The sequence below is a fragment of the Eupeodes corollae genome, chromosome 1 (assembly GCF_945859685.1).
Source record: "Eupeodes corollae chromosome 1, idEupCoro1.1, whole genome shotgun sequence".
Classification (NCBI taxonomy): Eukaryota; Metazoa; Arthropoda; class Insecta; order Diptera; family Syrphidae; genus Eupeodes; species Eupeodes corollae.
In genome coordinates, this window is record NC_079147.1 from 195,774,857 (window position 1) to 195,791,784 (window position 16,928).

A 16,928-nucleotide genomic window follows, 5' to 3' on the forward strand; every position below is an offset into this window, starting at 1 on the left:
TTTGCCTGAAATTCATAAATAATATATAAATATACTTATGTTTATATTTTAGTATGAGTTAGTGACTTTATAACTGTAAATGTTTTAATAAATAAATAAACAATTTGATTATTAAGTAGTAAATTAAATAAATAAAAAAATAAAAAAAATAAATAAATAAATATAATAATAAATAAATTAGTTACTCTATAAATAATTTAGTAAACACAAAACAAACAATCAAACTAATAGTTATTTAACTATTACTGCACACAGAAATTGATGAATAAATAAACAAACTTATAAATAAATAAATATATATAATAAATTAATTAATTGATTACAATACATTAAAAACAAGGAGACAAAATAATTGCGTAACTTACATAGAGGTAAATAAATAATAAATAAACATTAAATCAAATAAATAAACTATAAAGCATAAATAAATAACATAATTTAAATATCTAGAAGAAACGAAACATAACAATAAGTAAAATTACAAGTTTTAACAGAAAATTATAGTAGTTGGGCAGAAAAATGGTTAGGATATAATAATATCCTAATCACCAATGGATTATCCGAAAAATCACATTTTAATACAATTGAATTATTCAGCTTTTCAATTTTATCACAAATTTTTTCAACATTTGCTCTTGCATGCAAGTCGGCTGTAGAATAATAACAAGGAAGATTAAGCATCATTTTAAGCAATTTATTTTGAGATATCTGCAGTTTTTGTGTCACTTTGCACATTTCCCCATATCTGGCAACCATACAAAAGAATTGCCTGAAAAATCACTTTATAAATTATAATTTTACTGTCGTTACTAAGACCGGACTTTCCATTGAGAAAGGGACATAGAAGTTTTATCGCAATACCAACTTTCTTTAATGTTTTTTCAATATGTTCTCTGTAGATAAGTTTTTGGTCTAAGTAAACCCCTAGATACCTTACTCTCGTTTCCCAGTTTATGTTAAAACAAGTCAAAACTATTTATAGTTTTTGAAAAATACAATTTTAAACTCAAAATTTGAGTGAAAAAAAAGTTTTAAAGTGTAATTTTTCATTATTTGAAAGGTGAAGTGTGGGCATGGTGGGAAGGGTGCAAGTTTGGGGGGGCAACATGGGGTGCATGCAAAGTTTCTTTTGCATTTAAATAAGGCATACTTAAGAAAAATTAATTTATCCTAGGTAAATCCAAAGGTAACCCATATTCGATATGACTACGTAAATACTAAGGGAGAAAAAAATAGTTCAATTAAAATATTTGTTTTGGTAACTTTCAATTTTCTCAAGAACTCATTTAGTTTTCAGTTTTTGATTGAAAACAAATAAGAGCAATGAATTCTTAAAAAACAACAGTAGAAAATCTTCAAGTTTTAAAAATTACACTTTAAAAATTTCTTTTTTTTAACTTTTTTTCCCCAAATTTTGAGATTAACATTTTTTTTCAAAAACTATGCTTATTTTTGATTTATAAAAACAAGCTAATAGACAAAAGTGTTGGCTTTATAAAAGAGTATACAATTTTGACGTACATATTTTTTTAAATTGTCCCTACTGCCTAAACGAAGGGTGATAGACCCCTCCTCCCATGGTAAAACAATGATTATTTTAAACTGTTCTATGCAAATCCGTCATTAAACTTTGTCGCCATGAGTTATCGTACTCTCCTCCAATTAGTTTATAATATAATTTTTATCCATTTGCCTAGGTTTACAAAAATCATCATCGAGTTTACGGTTTTCTTGAATTATAATAAAATTTACAGTTTTTAGTTTACAAATTAACTTTTCACATAAAACATTTTCCAAAAATCCTCAAATCCAATACAACGTCCTTTGAAAAATCAAACAATGAAAAAAAAATACAACTTGAAAAACAAGTCAAATTTATTGTTATTATTTTTCGTGGATTGGAGTTCCGCGCTTTCGCTTTATGTTTATTGCTTTTTGTTTGTTATTTCTTCACAAAAATTTCTCCTTGTCATTGGCATTCACTTCGTTTATCTATTATGTCAAATTGTCAGTGTATGGATAGAGTTCTATCTATTTTTTCGCACACTATTGCATAAAAACGATTATAACGACGACGACATTCGTCTACAAACATTTTAATTTTAAATTCCATAGTAAATCATTTTGATGTATGGCAATGCCACGATACAGTTAACGTGCTAATAATTGTATGTAATGGCCACTCTTATAAACTCTTGTATACGACGGCGGGTGGAAGTATAATTACTTATTCACATATATTCTCTCAAATTTGTATTTTAATGGTTAAATTGTGGTGGTTTGAAGTTTGAATATTTTTTTTGTTTTTGAGGTTATGGGCGGTTTTTGAAGGCAATTGGAAGGTTAATGGTATGGTATATGGAAGGAGACATAACGTCATACCACCGAGGGTATACATTTTGCAAGGATATTATAATTATGTAGCGGTGGATAACAATTGAAGTTATAAACGTTTGGTGGGCACAGAATGGTGGTCATGGTATTTTGTGGCACCTGTGTGACATGCAAAATTTATGTGAAAACAAAAAACAAACAAATTCTCGTAATAAAACTTTGATTCTTAGTCAAGGAAAATTATATTTTCGATGATGATGATGATAATGATGGAATGTAAAGGTTGGTTGGGTATAAATTTTATATGAATCAGAAAGTAGGCCAATGACGTGCAAAAGGATATTGAAATCAGAAAAAATGTTAAGGACACACTTTAGTTTGAATACTTAAAACAGTCTCGTTTCTCTCACTCTTATTTTGTTGGTCTCTCTTTCTCTTTTTTTTGATGGTTCGATGTGAAGGAGAATGGCAAGGATAACTCCCCACACAAGGACATAGCGATGTTCTATTCTGATTTTTTTTTCAATTAATTTTGTTGGTATTGTATTTACGATGAAATTGTGGTTTTAATTTTATAATGAAGCTTTGTGGTTTTTCAGATAATGTGATTAAGGCCTGAAATTAATGTGAATGAGCTTTTGTATATGGAAAAACATTTTGATGTACATACATAGGTTATTTTTGTTTTCAAGGTACAATTGCGAAAATGAATTCTATTGGTTGATAAATTGAAAAAAAGTTAAAATTAAATTCTATTTAACGAAATTGACTATGAAATATATTTTGAATTATTTAAAATTGTACAGAGTAGATTATCTCTCATTTTTGTAAATAACTATAAGTGAATAAAATACAAATTTTAGTTAACCGAAAAATTATACACATCATTAATGATATTTTAAAAACTAATTACAAAAAGGATGTGTAGTTATTTTAAAAATTCAGAGTTTTAAATTAAAATATAGATAAAAGTCGTAGAAGCTTTTATAGGTGAGTTGTTTTTTTTTTTGAAAATTAGAAAAAAGTTTTGAAAAAAACTGTCCATATAATTTATTGTTTGAAAAATATTTCATGCAAATGTTTTGCTTACATACTCTTTACAACATTTCGGCCGGTATCTCACAAATAATTGCTTCAATGTTGTCTTCCAATGCGTCAATTGAAACGCGCTTGTCTGTATACACATGAGCTTTAACTTAGCTTTACAAAAAAAAAATAAAGGCGTTAAATCGCACGATCTTGAGGGCCAATTGACCGGTCCCGAACGTGGAATAAAATATTCACCAGACTCGCCTCTCTCAATAAGTCTATTGTTGCGCGTGATGTGTAGCATGTGGAACCGTCTTGTTGAAACCACATGTCATGCAAGTCAAGCTCTTGCATTTTGGACAAAAAAAGTTGGATACCATCTCATGGTAGCGCTCACCATTCACAGTTACGTTACGATTCGCATTATCTTTGAAGAAGTACGGTCCAATGATACCACCAGCCCATAAACCGCACAAAATTTTGACTTTTTTTGAATGCATTGGTAGCTCTTGCAATGCTTCTTTCTAATATTCATTCCAAAATCGACAATTCTGCTTATCTACGTACCCATTGAGCCAAAAATGAGCTGGTCATTGAATAAGTTTTCAATGTCTGCGCATTGAATGATTTTAAATAAAGAGTCTGGTAAAACATTCCACATTCGTGAAGTGCGACTTAAGAAAGAATCTCTGTGCTTTACATTATGGAAACTGATGATCATTCCTAGAAGAGCGGGTATTATGGTTGAATTCTTATTAGGAAAGCAACTGCCTTTCTCATTAGAGCATTGTTTATGAAAGTAATGAAAAAATAATGACAGGCGGGAAACCCTACGATAGAGCTCGAGAGATAAAAAAATTTCAGTTAGGCAACGTCCCCCTATCACTATTAGAGCTTTTTTTTTAAATTATGTCCAATAGACTCAAGTTTATAGGTAATAGAAGCTTCTGCCCAGGTATGGGAATTGTACTCGAGTTTTAGATTCTACACGGTTTTTGGTTTCCCATTGCTGTCAAGATCAGAATTTAATGAGCTCATCATACACTGCCGTTGGTAGTCCACATCCTAAGAACAATGATGTGAATCTAAAAACTAATATGAAAAGCTTAGGGTACTGTTACAGAGCAACAATTTAGTGGGTTAAAAGTTTTATACAAAAGATCATGTACAAAAATAAAAACGAAATTTTAATTTTCACTTTATTTGTACAAAAATAGAAAGCCTGCAAATGATAAAATGTGTTTTTTTTAAAGGAGGTTTTTTAAGAAGAAATAAAACGCAAAAATAGAAAAAAATAAAAAAATAGAACTAATTTTAAAAATACAATACGTAATTTTTTTAGTTTATCTCATGATTTATAAAGTCAACCTGAACAACTCTTTCTTGCGTTAACTGCTTAAAAATTACAGCATAAAACAGGATGTTTTCGACAAAAGGCATAATAAACTCTTCAGATTGTTGGCTACTTTTTGACACTTGTCGATAATATTGTCTCTGTACGAATTTTCATTGAAAAAACTGAACTACAATCGTAAATTACAAACTGTCACTGTCAAATTTCATTTATTGATAGTCTGAGGTAAAATAAGTCTTTTAAAATACAGTCTTTTAAAAAGAGTTTAAAATATTTCATTGTGACGTTAGTTCAGGCATAGACTAAACAAATTGACAAATCAAAAATAAATTTGACAAAAGCTGATTAAAATATTTTCAATAATAACTATCATTTTGACTTCAGTCCATGATTTGTTAAAATAGGACACCAGGAATCCTTTTTTTAACTAAATTTCCTTTTCGTTCATTATCCTTAGAATTGGGTACATTCATTTGAAGAAATTTCTATGGCCTATATAAACCACTTCCAAGCCTTCATCATTTAGAAAAATAACCACAAAGCATATTTTTATATCTTGAAGGATGTCACACAAAATCGTTACTTTGATTTTTATGAAACCAACAACGCAGAAGTATTTTTATACTCCTTAAGAGGATGAGAAAAAATAATTTCTTATTTTTGTTTTTTTTTTCGTTCCAACCGCGAATAAGTTTCAAATTGATAAAACAAGAAAAAAAGTTATAAGGGATGTTTTTTGTTGTTGTTTGTTCTTTAATGATTTAGGCGAAGGTATATAAAGTCATCATTATTAAAGTTATGCCATGTTATAAGATATCACGCAATAAATGAGTAAGACAGAATTTTTTATAGGCAGACGAAAAGGCGGCCACTGCGGGTAGGCGGTATGTATAAGGAAAAAATAAGAAAAGGTCTTTTGATGGAAAGAAGAGAGTTTCAAAATGATGGGGCTTGTTATGTAGACTTAGAGTAGGTAATACAATAAAGAGCGGCTGGAATTTTAAGAATTTTCTGATATTATTTTTATGAGCTTTCGGATTTTGGATGCCACTAAGTGTGGTTTTATTTTATGCTTTTTATGGAATAGTTAAAGTTTTACTCAAAATTGTGTGTTTAATTACAGGAGTTTTCCTATTTTTCTTTTTGGAAAGATATAATGACAATATTTTTAGGGCAAGACGAATTATAGCCAATTTATCTAATTGATCAAAACAATCTTATCTTAAAACATTTAACGCTTCTATATTAAATACGAAATGATGTTTTATTTAATTCAAGACATAAGTACTGCGAGAGTAAAGTTAATTATCGATTCATGTATGATGGAAAAGCTAGTGATGACAATAAAATAAATTAAGGTAACTTGGTTTTATTATTAATGAAAAACTAATGTTTGTAAGGAAGGACACTTGATGTCGAAAATCAACTACAAATAAAACAAAATAAAAAATATTAGAAATATCTCGCTGAAAGTAATAAAGCATGAAGTAAGATATAGATAATTTCAACGTATCTACATATTTTTAACTAAATAAATAAATTCTTTTGACAACTAGGGGCTAGTGCCTTACATTTCTCAATCAGTCCCCTTGACCACGGACTTGTTTTTTTTTTTAATTCATTTTTATTTTATATTATTCTAAAAACTATTTTAAAGCAAGACAAAAATTCATAAAACTAGCCTAACTAACCATATCTTAAAACCAACTTACTGGTCCCATACGAACACTCCAAGTTAAACTAAAACACTTAATACTAATGCCTTTCGGCCCTAAGATCTATTTAACTCTAATTCAATTTTACTTATTTTTGTATTTATTAGAAAATTTGAAAAAAACTAATATCAATATCCTTTTTTATTTTTACTTAAAAACAACTTAAAATTAGGTCCTTAAATAAAACTTAAAACTTACTTATCCTACCTATTCTACCTATAAACTACTTAAAACTAAAACAACCACAGCAGAAAATCTAACAATTTAACATTTTTTGTTTTTAATTTGTGTTAACTTTTTTTTAGTCCATGTTTTTTTATTTAGTTTAATTTTTTTTTATTTATTGTTTTATAGCATTTTTTTCCCCACGCCTATTCCACTTACAACTAAGCCCCTTACACAAGTATGTAAGCCGGCCAAGGTTTAAAACCCCATCCCGACTACACTCTAACAAGTACCGATTGAAGCCACCGAAACTAGTTCTCCTGCTTCACTCTATCAGTTCTGTCCCGTTCGGACACAGCCCTACTGAACCGAAGGAGCTCTGTTCCGCCTTGTGCCATGATGTCCCGATTGTACAGGAGTCGCTTATTCATGGTCCTTCGTCTGACATGGTAGATTAGCGGAACTGCCAATCTATCCTGCATCAGACCGCATTTGTCTAAAAAGAGGAATGCCTCTGGTGGAACGCCCCGAAAATTAAATTGGTGGTCAAAGTTAAGCTCTTGCAATGTGACCTCAAACTAGTTTTATCACGAAATTGTCAATTATATTGATTCGAGTCCCGTTGTATAGGACCTCGTAAGAATAGTATTGTACGTCACAAGATTCGGCTGTTCGATATAAGCCGGTACAACGTCGTAAACACTGCCACTCGATTACCCGAAACTTCTCCATTTGGGAAGGGGCAACGTTGAACTACACAGGACAACCATAAACGATCATCGGCCTAATAAGGGCCTTGTAACAAATTACCTTTACTCTGCGGTCAAGCCGACAGCTGTTAAACAGACGTTTCGTCAGAGCGAAGGCTCCTCTGGCTCTGGTCAGAGCATCATTTATATGTCTGTCGATAGATAAGATAAGATACCGAGGTACTTCACTACACTTTTGCTCGCTAATCGGTGCCCGTGAAGATCAACGATGACCATCTTGCGCCAATTCATACACGTATCCCTTGTGTCCCTAGCCAACGGAGTCCGGAACAGAATTGTCTCCAACTTCTGGACATTTGTTTTCAGTTTCCAGTCGTCGCAATATCGCTGAATCTTGTCGAAATCACGCTGCAAGAGAATTCTAATAACCTCAACCTTGGATATTGAATTGTGGATATTTTCCTTAAAAGGAAATGTATCTGTTTTGGAAATTCGTTCAAAGAATTGCATTAAGTGGTGAAGATAACGCTGATCTCTAGTTAGATTGGTTCGAAAATAGTCAATATTTATGTAATTAGATTGGAGACAATTACAACCATTAACGTTTCATCACTACATACCTCGAAATTGAGTTTTTTGTTTATTTTGCAAGTTGGCGACATAACCGCTCCTTTTTTCTAAATGATGAAAGACCTGCCATTATGGTTAATGACGAAGTTAAACACGTTACCATTGATGGTATTTTTTGATTCCAACAAACAAAATAAAGAAGTGATTGGCACTGTAAAATAATATTCAAGCTAGAATTATCTTCATACGACCAGATTTGTTAAACAAATTTACTGCTAGAACCGCTTAGTAATTTGTAAACATAAATGTTATGGAATTATCTACCAATTTATAACCAATGTTCAGATGTTAGGCAACTTATTTCGTTCTGCAGACTTTGTGTAAAGGTTTGGAGCGAGTAACAGTTGTCTAAAAATAAACCACTAGATGGCTCAAACTGTACTATCTCCGACTTGGTTAATTTAGCGATTTCGACCTAAACATTTAGATAGTCTGAATATTCTGAATGTTTTGAATACATATTGCAAAAATTAATTTGTATTCCAAAACACAATTATCTCACTGACAATACAAAAGCAACATGTTGCAGAACAACAACCCTCAACGTAAAGCCTTATCTTTAGTGAAAAAAATAGGAAATAGCCAAGCGTTAATTTTAAATATTGTATCTTCTTGCTTCAGATGCTTTTATTTTCTTGGAATCAGCAAACAAAAATTCTTAATTTATTCACCGACCAATTCCAAATATTTTCATCCCTAAACAATTACAGAAAAGTTCTTGGATTTTAATTTAAAAAAAAGAAGAAAAATAAGTACTATTTTTTTTTTGTTACTAAAAGAAACAAGGATCAAGATATTTCTGTAGAACAACGTGCAAGAAAAGTAATTTTCCTTCAACATCATCAACACTAAGACACCGTAATATGCGGGCGAACAATATATTTTTAATTTAATCCCTTGCGGCTAGTTTTAATAAGAAGATCAACAGTAACAAAAACAACAAAACGATAACAATAACAAAACCACCTTACAAAAGACAGCATTAATACACCTATAGCAGCAACTATCAACAATTGAAACGAACCCAAGTAGGAAAAAAGACCTACATTTAAACGAGTATATATATAGGTTAAGGATTCGCATGCAAGTGTAGTTATTTGGTGTATGCGGGATAATGTGCGTGTGCGTGTTTACGTAAAGCGAAATCCAAAATTAATTAAACCACCCTGCCTGATGCGCCTCTATCCCCCTCCCAAAGCCTAACACAAAGATTGCTTAGCCGCGACCTCGTCGTTAAACCTCGAGACTTTCTATCTGGCACCCAACGAACACGACTATGTCGATGAGCGACTCTGCGACGCAACAACCGTAGGGCTTCTGCAAACATGCCCCTAGAATATTACTCCAAGGATGGACGTTTATGCTGTTGCTTTCATCCTGCTAGCCCGTGTTTGGTTCCTAATAATCCCAGGCCTGGCAAAGGTCCCGTGTGAATATCGGTTTGTCCTTGCTGGATAAACACAAACCAAATGAGAAAAAGGACGTTATCCCTTTTGGACGTAAATTGTTGTCCCAAGGGAGAGTGAGAGGCGACTAACATAAAAGAATATACCTACCATAGGTATATATATGCACACCAGTCCGGAGACCAGACCATTCCAAAAACACACAAAACTCCCAAAGGATGGTGATAAAATTTCATTAGAAACGTTTTCAGAATGCCAGAGCAAGCGTGACAAAAATTCTTCTTCCATTATAGGTTTTGGTATTTCTTTCTTCTTCGTTGTTGATGCTGTTGTTGTACTTGTTTGAACATAAAAAGTCCTTCGCCAGGTTTACTCTGTGCGTTATCCTTTATTTTTTTTCTTTCAAAAGGACACACGCTAAAATGCGTTATTATTCCTGATGGGCTTGAATGGTTTACGTTATGACAACAACTTTATACTTTGGTATGCAAAAATTAAAAGATGAACATAAGAAAAAAGAAAATATGTGCGCACCTGAATGTTGTATGTATTATCGACACTCGACGTTCGTTACTCGTCAGTTTTGAGTCGTGCGAGTTTCGTGACAAGGACATTTTTGTGCGTTTTTGCGTTATGTTACGTTAATAAATGACTGGTACGAAACTGGTACTATATATCATTTGAAAAACAAAAAAATTGATTACTAAGCTTTTTTTTGGTATATTGAGTTAAAAAAAGGTCATAGGTAGTTGGGTATTTGCACAGAGTAATGAAATTTAGACAGGGGTATATTGTATCCTTTTTTGGAGGATTGGAATTGTTTTCCATCTGGTGACAGCAAATTTGTAATCAATTACTAAGACAGAGATTAGCTGCCAATCCCAATTTCATGGACATTGAATTTGTTTGAGATAATTTTTTTGTTTGTATAATTTGCTCGAATAATTTTTCGTTAAAATAAATCTCCTATTTATAGAATTCCAAGAAAACAATTCAATTTACTAATTCATCCTATTGTGAAGATATGTTTTTAGCTTTTGGGCAGTCAGAGTTATTTAAGTCTTTATTTAGAAATAAAGAAGAAAGTATTTCCAAAATGTGTAAGTTTTTCGAAATTTATTGCGAAGTTTTGTCTTAGATTATCACATTTAAAGGTTTATGAAGAAAGTGTTATTTTCATTTAAAATACAAATGTAATCTAGTTCTTATCATGTGGCGTATATCCTTTATAAATCGTTTAAAATATAAAAACTCTTCTACTAAGAACTGTTGAACTTTGACAATTGGTAGCGTCCATATTGTTGAAGCTTCATCTGTCACTTTTGTTATCATTTATTCAATCATGGAAAGAAATATTTACATTAATAAAAATACATAAATTGGGTGGCGCAACAATCCGTTGAGAACTAGGACCTAGTGACTAACACCTCTCAACCATTCCTGTGTGCGAGTTCTGCTGTCAGGGATGGCGGGGACCTACAATTTTTAAGCCGAATCATAATCATGCCATTCTAACGCACTAACCATCATGCCACGGGTACTAAATTTGCATTTATACGTTATCAAAATGAGTGGGTTGTTGTTTTTCGGTCGTTGCCATAGTTGTCTTTCTGAAGAGACTATTAAAAATGATCTCTGGAGGATTTTAAAACTTGCCCTGTATTTTATTGAATATCATATTTAGGGCTTACACCTTAATTCTGAATGAATAAATCTGTCAACAAAACGTTGTAAAATTTGAAACAGTACTAGTTCACATGATATCCAAGCGCCTCCAATGTAAAAGTCAATAATTGTGGTGGCATCCTGGCTAGAGGCGTCATCAGTTGTTTGTATTTTTGTAGAAATTCCCTTCAATTCAAAACCAATCGTATTGAGTTAAGGTATATGACTCCCATTTTAATATAATGAATTATTTTTTTTATATAAACACAAAATTTGTATTATATTTCTTAAAACTTTGTTAGCAAAAGTACCACGTTTTACTAAGGACTGCACCAGGAAGTCCAGGAAGTAATATGAATCGGAAATTCAGCCTGTTCCAAAAACTCATCAAATTTTGAACAATGGACTGTCCAGGGGACGGGGGATCATACGAACCATTAAGCTTATTCAGATAAGTTGTATGCGTAAAGACTTCATCAAAAAGTAGTTTCCTGGTAAAAACAACTAAAATGTTTGTAACTTAAGTAATGCTTGAAATTATTTGTATACATTTAGTTTCTTAGAAAAAGAGCAAGTATTCAGGTTTTTAAGAAGAAACCTCGTCAACTTTATATTAGTGATCATTGAACTGATTTTTATTTGCGGCACATACAAATTTCGAATCGAACATGACATAACGATGGTAGAAAAGTCGAACAAATTGGGTCCTATGATTCCGTCCGTCTGTCTGTCCTGGCCCCTACAGCATAAGCTATTGAAATACCGGTTTTCAGACGATTAGCTTAAGGCGTTTGTTTTCATTTTTTTGATACGAAAATTAACAGAAGTCCCCATACAATTTTTTTGGTTTAAAATCGAAAATTTTAATTTTTCCAAAAATGAACCGATAGATAATTTCCATAATTTTGTTTCTAATTCGGCTTTTTTCTACAAGAAAAACATGTAATGGTATTGCTCCTGAAAAGTAACCTCATAAAACCATTATATTGTTTTGTAATCTTTCTTAAGAACTAATGGACCGATTTTAATAATTTTCTCTTGTCGACGATCAAAATTTTTAAGTCGATGATGATTTGTCATTATATTTTATCATTTTTAAGAAAATAATATGTTTATTTTACAAAACATGATACCTCAGAAAGGAATGAACATTTTTTAACGAAATTTAAATGTCAAATGTATATATATAAGCACTAAATAACTGCATACAAAAAATATTTTATAGACAAAATTTAAAAATTGTGTACATAAAAATTAATTAAAAAAAACATCGCTCTAATAATTTTCGAAAAAAAATTAAGTTAAGTTATGTTTTTAAAAAATAAAATAGCATTTAAAATTTTTGAGAAAAACTTGTTCAAATGGTGTATTTTACAAATCTAAAAATGTAGGAAATATTTTTTAATGGAATTTTTAAAGAAATTAGCAAGTTCTAGCAAAAGTGTATTATATTTCTTTCAAAATTAATTTTCTTTTTAATAAAACTTTAAAGATCTTACAAAATCTACTTTTTGAAGTGAATTTGCCTTAGATGTTCTAGAACTGAATTTTAAGAATATAAGTGTGCCGAAAACAACAAAAGTGACACTTTTGTTAAACGAATGGCTAATTGATAAACAAAATGACAGTTTTATATCTATTTATATAAAAGCTTTGAATATCTTGACATTTGAAGTGAAAATAGATTCTGAAACGTGTAATTTGTGAGTGCTACACAAAAGTTTCTTCCCAACTTATTTGCTTATCTTAATTTGTTTCTATTTAATTTCGTATTTCCTTGAATTCAAGAACCAAACATTTTTAAGTTTTGTTGACTCCTTTAAGATCAAAATATTTTCTAGCATCTGCTCCAACCTACAAGTAAGCAGATTGATTGAGCCCGAAAAAACTACGCCAACAGATTCTATTATCAGATCAACAAATTTTGATATCAGATTCTTTCTCATTTGCTCACAGAAATGGCAACAAAAAAGAATATATTCTTTTTGACAAAAAGCTAAGTTTTAAAACGATTCCTGACATTTCTGCGTGAAAACAAAAAACCATTATAAACTATCGTGTTTTGCATATTTACAAAACTGTTGGAATCTTTCATTAATTTCATTCATAGGGAGTCGTCCAAATTAAATAGTTAGACTATACCTTGATAGACAACAGCGTTATAAAATAATTTAATAACTAAAGTTGTCACCTTAGCCCTTGAAATGTGTGCATTAAAGATTAAGATACACATTATGATATGATATGAAAAAGTTATTCCTAAATGATATTATTCAACGGTAGACGGTTTTCTTGCTTATTCAGCGCATAGATTCAACACCGTGATATTGGGCTTCATTAGCAGTTCAATGTATCGTAAATTTATACACAATTTCCTTTTGCTATTGAATTGTAGTTCATTTGCAATTTTAGACAACACGAATAAGATGGTACTTTTCGTTATTCGAAAATTCTCTTTTGTCGAAAATTCATATACGATATCGAAGATAATTCTTAGTTTCACTACTCTAATGGTGAAATTTCATTCAAAATCACACATTTTCGTGTCTTTGTCGAATTCCTCAAAACTTAAAACAGTGCTTGCTATTATTTATTTCTTCATTTTCAAAACTTTTCATTTCATTTTTTTTATTAGTTTTCGACAACCTTTTAGAATAATCTTTTGTTTGCAAAACGAACATTTTTCTTTGCATACTGAAAAGCTTTTAAAAATTCTAAATTTAATTGTTTTCTGGAATAAAAAGAACAAATGGTTTGCAAATAAATTATTAAGTTTAAGTTATTTGAAATGTAATTTACAAAATAAAAGTGCAAAGTTAAAAAGTGAAAATTCAAAAATGTGTAGTAAAACAGCGCCTAGTTTCTGAAACATTTCACTTTAAAAAAGGCTAACGACAGTCAAAAGGTGTTTTAAGGTTTTAAGGCCAAAATACAACACATTTCTTTCCATGGGAACTTATTGTAATTAGTCTGATTTGTCGAATTGTAAATTTTGACATTTCTCGATGCTTAAAGTTTTCTAGAGTCGAAATAAAAGATTTTTAAAGAGATATCCTTGCGTGCTTGTGTACGTACTTTTGAACGTCCGTACGTTCATGAAGTTCTTTTCGTAGCCCATAGTTCAAGAACCTATAGAGATATCGAATTCATATAAATTTTGTTATACATATAATGAAGCAGAAAGATGCAGAAGACTCTCAAGAAAATTGAGTAGGTGGTTTTTTTACCACAGCAAAAAAGGTGAAAATGTTGGTAAACCTGAATTAAAAATATTTTCCACTAAGAATAACGCTTTTGACATTAATTTAATAAAATTTTGAGAAAAATCAAAATGACAGTTTTTTTCATAAAAATAAAAACTTGAAAAGAAACATTACTATAGGTTGGTAAAAATATCTTTTATAAGAAAAAGATGCCTTCAAACTAATTTTATCTCAAAAGAAATATTGTTTTCAATATTCGGTAAAATTTTGAGAAAAATCCAAATAACAGTTTTTTTATATGGTAAAAATTTACTTTACTCATTTTTATTATAAGAAAATAGTACTCAAAGTTGGTAAAAATTGATGTTCAGTTCTCGATATCTCGTGAACAATTGAAGGTATTGACTCCAAATTCATTTCTTTCATCCAATTTGTATTTGAAAGAAATAACAAGAAATTAAAACTTTTAAGAAATGCTACTAATATTGTTAAAAATTGGGTTTCCACTAAAAATCTCGTTTACAAAAATAGATTTTGAAATCAAACTATTTTCACCATATGCAAAATATTATTGGTAATTTTTAAATTTTAAAGAATAATTCAACAGACTGCTTTTTTAACAAAACACGAAAATCTACAAGCTTTGAGGCAAGACAATTCGACAGACGAAATGGGAAGTTATCAGTGTTTGTCGCATTCCAGCCTCTTCTTAAAAGTAGAAATGTTCATCTTTATAGATACAGTTTCAAACGTTTCTGTTTTTATTTTACTTCAGGGAAATTCTCAATTTAAGTCATCATTTGACTCTAAAACTAAGCGTTTTCATGGTTTTGTAAAATACGTTTTGGAGTTAATTTTAGTAACCGATATTTGATTTTAAATTTCTCCTCGAGTTTTAGAAATACCACTTCTAATTTTATTTTTATATTATTGCAATTTATTTCAAGAATGTTTAAGCCTTGGTTAAAAACAGATTTGTTTTTATTTGTTGTTAGCTTCTTCTGTTTCTGCTTATGCTTATGCGGCCCTCGTTTTTGTAAGATTTTTAAAAGATATTTTACGAGGATTTTTCAAAAATCCTTTGAAATATTAAAAAAAATCAGAAATTCCGAAAACCGTCATGAATTTATTTGAAAGAAAAATGCATAAATTAGGATGGGCCCACAAAACCTTATGTATGTGTTTTCTTTCTTCGAGTTTTAAAATGTTTTATTTTGAAAACCTGTCGAGTTAGGTTGATTTCCAGTTATAAAAGCTTGTTGACCAATAAAATGGTTTCTCACACACATTACGTATTTTTAATATATTTTTAAGAAAACATTCTTGACTTTTTGCAACGATACAACTTTAACCTTTTTAGTGGAAATATTTTAGCTTTAAGGTGTATTCAAACCAAAGAAACATATTAAAATGTTAAGTCTATGATTTATATTTGTATTAATTTAATTTATACGGATCGATTAGAAGTCACCCTCGATTATGCGTTTTCTGTATGTATGAAATGCGCTTACGGCGTAGTTGTTCAATAGGTCACAACCTTCTTCTCTAGTTAATATATCGATGGCAGCAACGTCATTCAGAACATATGAACTGACATTTTTTTTCGTATTACCTTTAAAATTGGACATATTGCTAGAAAGTGTAAAACGTCTTCCCTTACTTTCATACTACATATGTTGCTAAATAAAGGTAGACCTGGTCGGTGTGGAATGTTATTCAAATTAACTTATTCTCCTCTCATTTTAAGAATAGTGCTTATTTTATCAGTTGTATGGCAGTTTAAAAGATATGTTTGTTCTTCAAGATTGTATTTAATTTTCTTATAGTACTCCTTGTATTGGGAAGTTTGGGCTTAATTGACATTTTTTGATATACAGTGTTGCTAGTTTTTTCTAATAAGTTATCAAACTGTCTTCTTAGTGATTCAGAATTAAGATTTGACGTAATATCAAGGGCTACTCTATATTCAGACGCTAGACGCTCCCATTCTTGCATTAGATTTCATTTTGTTCTTATAATATGCTTAAGAACTTCTTCAGGTAATCTCTCTTCCTCCATCGCAATCACTTTTACCATGTAATTGAAATGCATTTTTAATGTGTTCAAAAACATTGGAGTCGTTCCCGTTTCTAAATGTAGCAAGTAGTTGGGGGTACTACTTGGTAATCTAAATATTCGCTTAAAAAAGTAGCTCAGACATTTTTCAACTGCTTCAAATGAACAGTATCTCCACACTTGGGCTCCATTTAAAAGAAGTGTGGATGCTGTCTATTGGAATAGCTGTTAGTTAGTTATGTCGTTTATATATAGTATAAAGAGTAATGTGCTCAATACACAGTGTGAAGTGATTATAAAATGTTTTTGAGTTGGCCACTTAAATTGTTTTCCAAGCATTTACATAGAAGGAAAGTGGGTTGGATTATAGATACAAAATGTCATAAAAGGTATGGAGGAACGAAAATGATATTCAAAAAAATAAAATAAAAAAGCCAATAGTTTACCTGAAGCTTCCGAAACAATAAATTTTGAACAAGATGAGGTAGAAATAAAATTCATTATGATAAAACACGACACTTGATGAGAAGAAAGGCTTCCAATCCAATAAAAATAAAATCAAAAACTCTTCTGAAATGTTTTTTAACAAACAGGAAACATTTCAAAAACGTTTTTTGAATAGAGTTTCCTGAAGTGTTTCTTTTGAGTGGGCACACTTGTAA

General features: G+C 30.6%; 1 protein-coding gene across 2 annotated transcripts in view; it reads left to right on the top strand.

Moving 5' to 3' along the window:
* Positions 1-16,928, top strand: part of LOC129942090 (gamma-aminobutyric acid type B receptor subunit 1) — a 561,118-nt gene that overhangs the window by 279,406 nt on the left and 264,784 nt on the right. The window lies entirely within an intron of this gene.